General features: G+C 50.8%; 1 protein-coding gene across 1 annotated transcript in view; it reads left to right on the top strand.

Annotated features, from left to right (window-relative positions):
* The window catches only part of LOC125954898 (protein grainyhead), a 169,830-nt gene that overhangs the window by 20,843 nt on the left and 136,487 nt on the right, over window positions 1-12,500 (top strand). The window contains exon 2 of the mRNA XM_049685550.1: window positions 12,083-12,500. This exon is cut by the window's right edge and continues 92 nt beyond it. The gene's annotated coding sequence lies outside the window, so the exon portion shown is untranslated. The remainder of the gene's footprint in view (window positions 1-12,082) is intronic.

The raw sequence follows: 12,500 nt of genomic DNA, 5'->3' as shown, positions 1-12,500 counted from the left end.
CAAACGTATTGTTTTCATCTGTGTTTTGGCCGCTGAAGTTGATTTCCGAATAAATTTTGCAGTTTTTAACGATATTGTTGCTGTTGCTGTTATATTTATATTAAAAATGCAAAAACAATACGAAAAGAACCTACATTTTCGTAAATAAAGCGTTCGATAGCGTCAAGGGTTCAGCGAAAAAGTCCGCGGACGTATAAAAGTTTGACAGCCTGTAAGGGTTAAGCGAAACCGTTTTGGCATTAATTTTTTCGTTTGCGCTAGAGTTTTCGCCCCGTGTGGCCACGGCTATTAGTTTCAACGAACCGAAACCCGATGCGACCTTCGATTTCCTTGTCTTCGGTAGCACTGTTTTGCCTCCGTTTGCTCCGATGAAACACCTGTCGGCGCTCCTAAAGCCCTTCTCTTCCTCTCGATTTACCACCGCACAGGACCAAAAACAGCCGGGATCAATTATCGTAATGATCGCCACCGGCCAGTGCCGGTAGATTGCAAGGCGGGCGATCGCGCGCGATCGCGCGTGATCTCATTCAATCCGCGAGTCTTCTACTACCTCCTTATGCTGGCTGTACTGTGTGTGTGCGCGCGCGCGAATGAATTCCACATCTTCTAAAAAAACCCCGTTTCGGACGAGCACGTGATCGGTGGTGAGCACGTTTGTCTGGCCGTCACTGGCCGGTTGCGACGTGTCTGGCGAGCCCCACTTCCTAATTGGTGTGCCCCTCCACCCCTCCTCATCCCGTTCTCCAGCGGTTCGCTATGCTATTGTGGAGCGATGATTAGACTTTTCTTGGCGAGCTTTAATCATGATCCGCTTCCTTGTTTGGCGAGTGAATAGTTTGTTTCTTTCGGTCCGTCGATAGAAGAACGATGGAAACGTTGTGGGCAAGGGGAGGCAAGGGGGTGGTTAATAATGTGGCGAATGGATGTTACGGTGGTCGTGTACTTTACACACGGACACATACACACAAACGGGTACATGATGTGCCGTGTGTTTAAATGAAAGTGTTGCGTTCCAATAAATACCGCTCGATAATAGTTAGTTACCGATGGATGGGGTGTTGTTAGCCATGTTTTCAATGTTACGTAGCTAACACGGAAGGTTCATTCTAATGGAAACTTTTAAGTGAATGAAAAAGTTATCTTCTGAATTTAGAATTGATCGGATAACCAAAAAAACAATCTACTCCATATAAACAAATACTATTCAGACAAAATGATAATCTCCTGCGATCTTACTTGAATGTTACATTAAAAATATGCTGTCAGCAATTAATATGTCTCTCAGCTTTCGTTAACCATCAAAACGTGTTCCGTTTGAATTGGAAACATGGTTTTCCGGTGCGTAGAGCATAAAAATCCAGCAAACAGTACTGTTCACACTAATGATCATTTGTTTTGGAAACGATCGTTGTCGATCCATCACTGAATCCACCCCGGATCTCGTTGCCCTTCGCACAGAAGAGGAGAAGGGCTCGTTCCAGCTCATCGAACCGAGCCACACAGAACGGTAACCGGTGCCGCCATCTGGTGCCATTCTCGGGCAGCTCGAGAGGGCAAACGGCGTGCACCCGTATATGTGTGTCTGTGTAACTGTGCCTGTCGACATTGTCTCGCCAAAAACCCGTTAGTTGAGTGACAGGTTAGGGCCGGGCCGTGCCGGGCCGGGCCAGGTCGGGCATCATCACAGCTGATCGGATCACGGCACGATCCGCGGAGAGAGTTCGGAAGCCGCTTAAAACCGGCCGGAACGGCCATGTGCGCCCGGTCCGTGACCGGTCGGTCGGAAGGGTGCCCGAATGCCGCCCCTACCCGGGCCCCGGTGAACCGGCTTTTTGTGTGTTTTCAGTGGCGCGATGGGGCTGCGATGGCGCTGGCGTCGATTTGAACCGGTCGGATTCGATTGGTGCTGCGGTCCGTCGGCAAGTCCGCTTGGGGGTGGGGGGCTTGTGCGGCGACCGCGCGCGCACTCGCTCGCGCTCTCTCTCGCCCGATGTGCGCCAAACCTGTTTTCCATATGATGGGGGGCTCACCAAAGGCTCTAAGGTCCCCCCGCCCCACCGGTGGGGAGCGGAACGGAGGGGTTTGTTTTGTCTGCGACCCGGCTCGGAGGGGCCGGTTTGGTTACGCCGACGACCGACCCGGTGGAGTCGGTAGTCTCGGCATGGCAGTCAGTCAGGTTTAGAAGTTGGCGCTCTCATTGTGTTTGGCGCACATGCTGCTGCTGCTGCTGCTGTTGTTGCTGTTGCTGATGGTGCGCGACGCCGGCAGACGCTGAAGCGCCGAAGCCGTTGTTCCGGTTCGGTGGCGCTAAGGTGGCAGCAGGTTAAAGCGGTTCGTGGCCGGCCGGCGAATTACCGGTATTACCGGACCTCGGCGGTGACTTACGAGCTTTTTTGTTTCCCTTTTTTCGCGGTGCGTGACGCAGCGTGCAGCGTGAGTCAGTGTACGTGTGAGGTGGGGTAGTTTCCCACAAAAAAACATAATCGGTAATTGATGCGTCACGACCGTTTGTCGATTTCGGGAACCGATTTATAATCATCATTGATCATCGGTGCAGTGGTTGATTGTCAAGCAGAGTGTGAACAGCATTGAGTAACAATGTCGCGATCGTCGTCCTTGGTCCTTTTTAGCTCACAGAAGCCCAACAGTTTGCATTTCGTCTCAGCTTTTGCCGCCTCGGCGAAACCGCAGACCTCGAGTTCTGAAGCCCCCCCCCCCCACCCCACGCCAGAAGTGATCGATTTCGCTTGGCGCGTCGAACGCTCTCTTTGATGAAGTTGTTGCTGCTGCTGTTGCTGCTGCTGCTGCTGCTGCTGCTGCTGCTGCTGCTGCTCAGCCTACTGCTGGTAGCAATCCGATGCGAACGAGGAACCAGAGATAGTAACCGATCGATCCGGTCGCTGCCGTTGATGCCAAAGATGCACAATTAATGCACACGGCTGGGTTGCAGTAGTAGGATTTCCTTCTTGCTAAAGAGGAGACACGCGAGAAATGTGAGCCACATATCAATGTTGCCACCTGTAACCGATCGGTTCGGGTGGAGGCCATGCACTGTGGTTTGGTTTTTTTCGGTGGCCACTCTCTGTGGCCTTCGTAAGGGGTTTTTTTGGTTTCGATTTTATTTTTATCCCACCCCGTCTTGGTTGCAGTTTTGTATCCGATTACATGCTTTCCAAAATTAGGGAACGAACGTACCGGGAGCATTTTTTAAGCGCGCGGCGGAGTGTATCCAGGAGCAGTTGGCACTTTACTTGTGCCAAACACGAGGTAAAGATTATCTCGCGCCCGTCAGTCGCGATGGCCGCGTAATTAATCTATTTCGCTTGCATTGGCGGCAAAAGGCACGATTTTACCGCGCTCGGTTCACTGCTCGGCACCTTTCGCTTCGCGGTTCTCTATTGGCTCCGCCGGGATGATATATTACCCTATTGATGTCCCTGACAGTGGTGATGCCCACAACGCTGTGCTATTGCCTGTTGCTGGCGCTGCTGATGCTGCTGCCGCTGCTGCCGGATGATGTATCGAGGTGGCTGGCTGAGAGTTTGTCCAATTAATACGCTCCCTCAGCGACACCGAGGCACCGACGCTGGTGTATTGCGCATCAACTAGCTGCCGCGTACTCGGTGGGGTGATCAATCTGTAGTACGTACCAGTGAACGTTTACATAATCATCGGTTTATTACTTTTTAACAAATAATTGGAAGCAGCAGCGGCAGCAGCAGGAGTAGCAGGAGCAGCAACAGCTCCAGGAGATGCACGCGATCGAGCACGAATCGGTTGGTCTGGCGGGGTAAATAATTGTGGCATAACCGCTTCCTTACTGCCTCACACATAGTGACTGCAACATTGCACACAGGTGTGCAATAAGTGTACGTAATAGAATCGCCCTGTGACAGAGCGTAATGCTGGGCTGGAATGGTGGGAGTGCCAGCGTTATTGTCGTGTCAGCTAAACGTTCTAATTCACCTGACCAATAAGACAATATGCGTTACAGGCTATTGATGTGCCAGTATGAGGGTTCAGGTTGGTGAAGGGTTTACCTGCGTCTGGGCATAAATATGTTGATCATGATTGAATTTTAAACTCAAAATCCATATAATAGAAGCATGAATTGGATGTAGAACACAGGTTATGGAAGGTGTATGGAATCGATTATTTTAATTAACAATTGCCAATGCTGTTTCACCTGTTGCATTTAATGCAGACATGTATTAGTTTTCTGGGCTGGAGTAGCTCCTGAATAGAAGACTCCTGAATCAGAGGTGTTAAGATGTAATATCGACGAAATCTAATGAAGAATAGTTTGATCGTTCATACTTAAGTTCATAACATTTTTTATTTATTTGTGCTTTGACACATAAATATCACAGAGTTATTTAATATTTCAAACATACCTTGCAGAAGTTTAGGAAACAATACTAAACGTGCCAGGTCTATTCACTTAGAATACTTAAGTTAATAAGATGCTCAATATTGTGAACCATAGACAGCGACAACAGAAATACAACGATGATGTGCTACAAGAACAGCAAACTAAATTAAAGGCAGTAGCTTCTTATCATATAAAAGCTATTATAAAGCTCAAACTATAATTATTGGCTTTAAATGGGAGATTGTGAAGAGGGCACTTTTCAGTCTTTTCTGTCCATTGTTGTTTATAATTCGATTGTTGTAAATCTGTTTATTTTATTAATCAATCCATCACTTTTTACATTCTTATCACAACAAGCAATGTCTCTTCGAAATGCTTCCAGCGTTCGTTACTTTTTTAAGCGCTTTGCTCATGTACGATTAGGTAAAGGTATAATGAGCCAACCAAGACCAAACCTCCACAACATGCAAACATGACATGGCCCCTCGGTAGACATACTGTTTTTTGTTAGAGTTCTTGCAGTTAACAAACTATTGCACTTTAAGTGCCCGGAACGTCAGACAGCCCACTTACATTTGATTTACAAGACAACTAACGATGAACGCGCGATGTAGTTGAACCGTTCAACGGTTCGAACGCCACCAACCCTCCTCTAACGCTTGTTTGTAAGTTTACTCCTACACTGCCTCACCTCACCTGCCCGGTGTCGTCCCCGGCACTGTACATGCTCGCGCGATCGCTCGAGAGTGTCCGTCTATAAAGAAAGGAGGGAGTAGGGCGGGAGGATACATGGATCCGAGGATTTGGGTTGTAGTTGTAATTGAAAGATTACTGCGGCACGATAATGCGCCGACGTACCCGGCGTTGGGTTGTGCTTCACCAGGGATCATGGTTTGGACCTGATCGTTTGCATCCTGCATGCTGGTTGCCTTTTTCTCCGACTGCTGCTGCTGCGCTCTGTGTGTGTGTCTGTGTCTGTTGTGAGGTGGATGTTTTGATAAAATTATGAAAAACCCATACGCATACCCAAACGGTCGATTCGCGCTCGCTCGATCGAAGACCGGCGAACGATCGATCGAACGAACACCGTTTCGAGGAGACTCGGACTCAGGTTGATGGCTGGTCTGGGCAAGGGGGCGGGTCAAAGGGCCAGCAGTGGACGGTGGCGGAGTACCGGGGTTCCGCGAAACATGGTTGTTCACTTTATTGCCGCAATGAGTTGTTTGATTGAGTTTAAGCGCTGGCGGCCATTGCTGGATCGCCCTCCGTCCGATCTTCTCCGACCGATTGTGCGGTGCCGATGCTCCATCCTCTCTCCCTCTCTCTCTCTCTACGGACAAGGAGAGACGGCCCTAACGGAGCTTGCAAAAATGCAGCAAAGCATTGGAAAGAGGGACCTCCATCTTGAATGAGGAAAATGCAACAGAAAAACAGCACCGCGCGTCAGACGGACGGGCAAATCCGGCCGTGCCGGGGGGAAGGGAAGTGGGCTACAATGTTCCGACGCGCGCGGCGGCAGCACGGTGGTTACGGGATTAAAATGGCGCGGAGGATTAGACACATTCGCCAGTCCACGATCGGGGAGTATCTGGGGATGGACCGTCGAGAAGTGCTCGGTGGAGATAAAACAATCATTTTCGGAATTCAGCTTCAGGAGGGGCCGAGCCCGAGACGCCAAGATAGAGAGAATGAGAGAGAGAAAGAGAAGGAGAGACCCTTAAGGACAGGGTCTCCCCCCCAGAAAGGTCTCTCTAGATGGGCAAGTGAACTCCATTAGCCGGCCTGGATGGGCCGCCAGAGCTGGTGTCTGGGCGCTCGGGCAAGTTAAGATATCTTTTGCCAACCCGCGATCCCCCTCGCCCCCCGTCCCCTTGCCAACTATCTGCAACTTGACGGCATCGCGGCATTTTCTGAGTAGGCAGTCGCGGCGCGGAACGCTGATAGCATCATAGTATGGACCTCTCTTAAATGCTTTGTAGTTTCTTGGAGTCGCACCAAATCCTCTTTAGACAAGCTGCACTGTCCCGTCCCCGCCGTCGCCGCCACCGCTGCCGCCATGCGCGGTTTCGCTATCTTCAATCGACTTCCGTATAAGGGGATGAATGGAATCGCTGTGTTGTATGTGCGTGTGTGTGTGGTTTGAGAAAGAGGCGGGAGACCCACAACATGATGAGGGTCCTCCAATGGTCGTCCGGTGTTTGGTGTGTGTGTGTGTGTGTACTTGCCGTGATTAAATATGGTGTAATCGGATTGCACCGCACCTATTATGCTGGCCTGTGTCTGGCTGGCTGGTAGGTTGGCAGGCTGTCTGCCGGCTCGTTGCATTATTTATCTTCCTTTCACGGAAGCTGGAATTGAGTTTTGATCGGTCCTGGGATGCCTGGTGGTTGGACCGACCGCTATGGTTGGTTTAATCTTAAACCGTTTCGTCAAATTGTTTTATGACTTCTCAATCGTTCGCTGCTTCCTCACTTGGAACGGGGAGGAAAGCATGATGGATCTTGCCAGTTTTCCCCCCTTCTTTTAAACTGTTATCCACGCACGATATCATAACGAAAAAAAAAATGGCAGAAAAACGGTTTGGATCGACGACATAAAACGACGATGATCGACCGATCGGTTGCACGAAGTGTCCGCGAAAGATGAAAGCAGCAACGACAACGACAACGACAACAGTACCCCGTGTATAGTACCTTGGGGTCTGCTCTCTACCTCTCTCTACCCGTAGGCGTAGGCGCGCAGAGGGGTGATTAACACCAATCGAAATAACTTATGACACATGCGGTCTTTTCGCGATGGCGCGATGGCGTCATAAATTTAATGCGTTATTCGTTCAATTATTTCGCCGCCGCCATCGCTGTCGCTCGTGAAACCCACGAAAACCCTGCACGCGCTGGAAGACGGGAAGAAGGACCAGACCAATTTGTGCGAGTCGTTTTCATAATTTACACCCCATCCATCCCCAGCACAACACATGCTGAGAACCCCCTTCTCAGTAGTGTGCCCCGTAGAGCGATCAGTTACAAGGCGGGGTGGAGAGTGATCTTGCGCGACAGAAAGAGAGAGAGAGAGAAAAGGAACAGAGATCGAGATCACTTACAATGTTAGATAGATTGTTTTGGAGCGGCTACACGATCATGGTGCTGCTCACCTCATGCGCCAACCCAATTAATTCTGTTTGTCATAAAGTTTTGAACAGTTTCCTGGTTGCTTTTGTTTCCCTCTGCGGATCCTTCCTTCCTTCCCGCAAGTCAATAATAATTGATGATCGAATCACATCGTGGCATATCCTTGTGCGCGCCATTGCACTGCAGGAGTCCTCGCTGGCCGTTGCTTGTCCCGATTTCAAATTAATTTTAATTAGCGCCAACCATTTTGTGCCTATTTTGCGACCGGTTGACGGCTTTATTCGTTCGCCGTTTATTGGCAAAAGATTTAAAGGATCGAGTGCGCACACCGATCACTGAGTTCCGTGCTGGACACTCCGTGCGTCAGTGCACTCCGGGTTAAAGGTAATTGCGGTGACGGTAAGCGGGGTTTGGGACATAAAATTTGGCTCATTATGGTGCTGGTCGCGACCAGCAAGCCCTGGCCGGGTGTCCATTCGCATCGGTGCAAGACAATAATTGAATCCCCGCGATCGACGGTGCGTGGAGAGGAAGGCTCTTTATGAAATGTCGTAACGAATCGGCCACCGATCGCTGTGTCACCGCCACGGCCGTTATTCAGGACCGGAGGAATCGGATAACGGATCAACGTAAAGGGGATAACCGCCACCCCCGCCACCCCTGCCGCCGCTGTCGTACCACATGCCATGCCAGATCGTAATCTCGCGCACTCAGCGGCAGTAAATGTCAGCGCGCGCGTGGGAGTGGATTGGTTTGAAAAATGGCTGCCGCCTGAATGTGTGTGTGTGTGTGTGTACGTGTGGATCCGCGCTAGCCAGGTGATTATTGCCTTCGATTTGGCTTTCCAGCTCCGTGACGCGAGAACCGTGGAAGCTCTCTTGGCACCTCATCGCCACAGAGGTAGAGAGCTCCAAGGTTTCTCATTTTTATGCGAAACATTTCGCCGTCGCGATCGCCACTGCTGCTGTCACGGGGATCGTTAAAGCAGAGAGGAGATGTGTGAGAGGTGTGCGGGGGAGTGCGCGCGCGCGCGAGGTGCTTGTGCTCGATTCCGGAGTGGAGGAGAAATTTATGAGATCGTTCCCGGGCCGGCGAATGACGGTAGACACGGTTCGTATCCGCTTGCAGCGCCCGGACCGCGCCGTATTCCGTTTGATCGTTTCCGGATTTCGCAATAAAGCAGCCGAGGAGGAGAACTACGGAGGAGTTAAGGGGTGAAAGGTGGAGGTGGTGATGGTGGCGGCCACTCAATGCGCTGAAAGTTTGTACCAAAAATTGGTTTCCAACTGCATCAACCACTTTGGCGATTGCGGATTAGAGCTCCACAATGTGCACGGGAATGGAGCTGAAGGTCCGATAAATGGTCAGCTGCCTCTCAATGGATCGTGCTCGATCATGTAGTGTATGAACGCGCTTGCGTGTGTGTGTGTGTGTGTGTGTGTGTGTGTGCATGGTGTAATCAAATTTGTCGTTAGCTGTATATTCCAACCATTTCAGTGCTTCTCGCTCTCTCTCTCTCTTCCGTGGTTCCCCTTATTTTCCATTTTAACGAGAACCACTCGACGATCTGCTACACGAATATCATATTACCTACCGTACGCCAAGTCTTCTGTACTTCTCCCCCCTCCCGGTCATCCATGTTCCCGGATTGTCCGAGGCCGTTGTAGAATGTGTCTTGTTGTCTTGATACGACCTCGAGCCAACGGCACGCCACACCACACCATCTTCCCACGTTCAATCGATGTTCATCCGGAGCATCGATGTCTTAGAACTGAAGCACCGTTGCCCTTCCTCTTCTTCGCGTCCCGGGGGTCAGGAGGGATTATTTTACGGAAATGCTTCCTCCGGACCTACCAACCATCCAAAGTGACAACGATGCATTTCGTTTCGTGCGCCATTTCGCACGCAGTTCTTCGCAGTTTTCCTTCTAGTTCGTGTTTTCAAGTGTTGCTCCAAGTTTACGCTCCAAGTTTTTAAGTAAAATTAATTAGGAATTTGATCGATGATCCCGCAGGCGCAGGTGTCTCGCGAAGTGAAGTAATGAAGCCAAAGACATTCATCTTACTTTACAGCCTGTTCTGCTGCCTTTAATCGCAACGTTACGTTACGTGGCTACAAACCATAAGCAGCTCACACGGTGATGGGGTTCGGTCAACAATTTATTGGTCAACGAAACGCGCCTTTCGTGTGTCGTTTGATTGTTCTCCTTTCGTTTAGTTTGGCTGGCGGAAATTTCGATCTCACGCCCGAACCCTATGGTTCCTGACACCTGTTAGTTTCGCAGAACCACGGCCAACGGTGCCCCTTGGAGGAGTTCGCGTTGGCAAATTATGGTAAATAATTATGGTAGCAGCAGCATGGAGCCGGCCTGAGCTTCCTGTGACCAGCTGCCAATATTGCCGTTAATTATAACGATTTGCACAGGACTAAAGTGAAAGACCATCATCACACTTATAGGCACACACACATACACAGACTGCTCCTAAACTGACAAAAAAAAAAACCCCGATCGACGATCCGTTGATTGACGGTGAACCCCAAACTCGTCACCACGATTCGGAAACGATTACTCACTTGTCAATTGTGGAGCCCCACACCGGCCTCTAGTGTGATCGTGAGCCCCGGTCGACGAGCTATTTCTTTAGTCGCGCCGTTGCTCCCGGGACGCCAACAATGGCCAACGACAAACTGTTGCGCAACGCGCGTTCGGTCGCGGTCTTCGGTCGGTCCATCTCAAACGAAACGGAAAATGGTGAAAAGAAGGACTCTGATGGTCGCCTCACGCCCTCTCCAACAACCGCAGAAAAGGTCGAACCCGCGGCGCGAACTGGCGACCGGCGATCGGTGACCGGTGACCGGCGACCCGCGAAGACCCGAGCGGGAGAGGAACATCATATTAATGTCTCTCATTAAGATTATTGTCTTTTGACGTGGTGCGGTCGTGGCCCCCGGAGCCGGAGCCGGAGCCGGAGCCGGAGCCCTGGTTGTCTGTCTGTAGTTCGTCGCCCGTCGGTTCGCTTCATGTCATTCCGTTGAAATCTTTCGTTTGCATCGGCGCGTATCGAAAGAGGTCGAAATTGGACACTTTGTCCGGACCGAAATGGGAGAGAGAGAGAGAAGGTGGGGCGGCGGAAGGGCCTTTTCGCCGTCGGCATGGCGCTTGTCGCCCGGGCCAACTCAACGGGCCCAACGGTATTTTTTCCGAGGTGTACTACGTTCATCCCCCTCGGGGGGAGGAGGGGGTTCATGGCTTTTGGCGCGGGCGCGCGCCTGCAAGTGGCCACCGAGTGTGCTGGAGCTAGGCACCACCACCATCGGCGAGACCCAAAGATAAGTATATTGATTGGCACCTGTGACAGGCATCCTCTCTTGTCGATGGTGGCGGCGGCGTCGATTTCACGATTTCAGCATCTCTCTCTCTCTCTCTCTTTTTCTCGGTTTGGCGCTTTCCCACCTGCCTGCTGCCCCCTGGCAGCCGAGGGGTTCTTGGGGTTGCGGCGGTGGTGTGTGTACCGTTGGTGCCCCGAGGGCCCCAGCCGGCCATTTCGGCCGGCCATTGTTGGCTGATCGTGTAGCGTCCGAATATGTGCAATGGCGGTCCGGCGGTGCGTCGAAATGGGGCCAGCGTCCCATTTGAGGTGAAGTGACCTCGGGGCACATTTGGTTCGCGGTCGGTGGCCTTCTGGTGCGTCCACCTCCCCAACCTCAACCCCCAAGGGCGGTCGCTTATCTGCGCGATGGGCATCTTGGATAGAGAGTATAGATTAGTGTCTACCAGTTTGTACCGACCCGAGAGTGAGAGAGAGAAAGAGAGTAATTTAAAAATGAATCTCTTTCTTCTCTTCTCCTGCTTCTTAATGGCCTCCAATCATGTGGCGATCATTTCGAGGAGAAAATCAATTTTGGGTATCCAACTGCAGGCATATCAGTTTGTCCAACGCGCCACTCACTGCTAGCCCATAGTGCAGGGCTAGTGCCGAATGAAAGGCAAACGGGGGGCGTTCGATGGATGGATGGATGGATGGATGGCTGGAATGTGACGAATGGTGTGTTGTTGGGTCCGGGATACAGCCCCTACCGGCCACTCTTCGTTCGGCACTAGCTCGGGGGCAAAATTTTTCAAAAAATAAATAAACGACAACATCTTGCCGCGCATCTATTAGTCATCGCACGCCATTTCTTCGGTTCGGTTTCCGTCGTTCCGTCGGCCGCCAAAGATTTGGGTTTTGGTCGTTTTCGGCGCGTGCTCTTATCTTGAGGCAGGAGGAGGAGGTGATGGTCGCTGCCTCCGCGAGTGATTTAATGGCGGTTCACGAGATTTATCTAACGGACCACTCGGAGTGCCGATGTGCCCAACGGTGTGCCCGATCGCTGGACATTATTCGATGGACCGAAGTGACATTTTCAGCAGTGGACATAAAAATCCAAGATGCTACTAGGGCCTTTTTCGGTCCGGGTTGGGGTTCCGTTGATTGTCATTACGTATAGCGCTAACCTTTTTCTCATTAAAAGAAGAAAAAAATGATTTAGAAATATGTTTTGTAATTTCATTTCCTCCAATCTCCTGTTTCTATCATTTCAGATTGTAAACCGTCCGTCCGGGTGCGCAACCGTTCCAGCAGCGATGTAGCGAAGCCTAGCTTGCAAAACCAATATGTAACGTCTTCCGTCCACTAAGAACACGTTCTTCCGTCCAATACGTACACGCACACACACACCGCTACCCTGTGATTGAGATGCAATTTTAATGTTCTGATAGGAAATAAGAGAAGTTATACCGGCCCCGGCATTTACGCACTATCCGCACGCCGCCGTCAACGAATGTAGCGTCCATCTCAACCACAGCCTCACAGCCAGTGCCATACAGAATGTATATGTAAATTCTGAACGCTAGCATAGAGACCTACGTATGCTCCCTGGCACGCGGTTTTAGGACACGTTGATTTGTAGCGTAACACGTGAATCTGTGTGTCGTGTATTTGTGATTGAGTGATGCAAGA

The sequence above is a fragment of the Anopheles darlingi genome, chromosome 3 (assembly GCF_943734745.1).
Source record: "Anopheles darlingi chromosome 3, idAnoDarlMG_H_01, whole genome shotgun sequence".
NCBI classification, from domain to species: Eukaryota; Metazoa; Arthropoda; class Insecta; order Diptera; family Culicidae; genus Anopheles; species Anopheles darlingi.
Note: the sequence above shows the minus strand (reverse complement) of the source record. Positions and strands in the feature narration are given on the sequence as shown.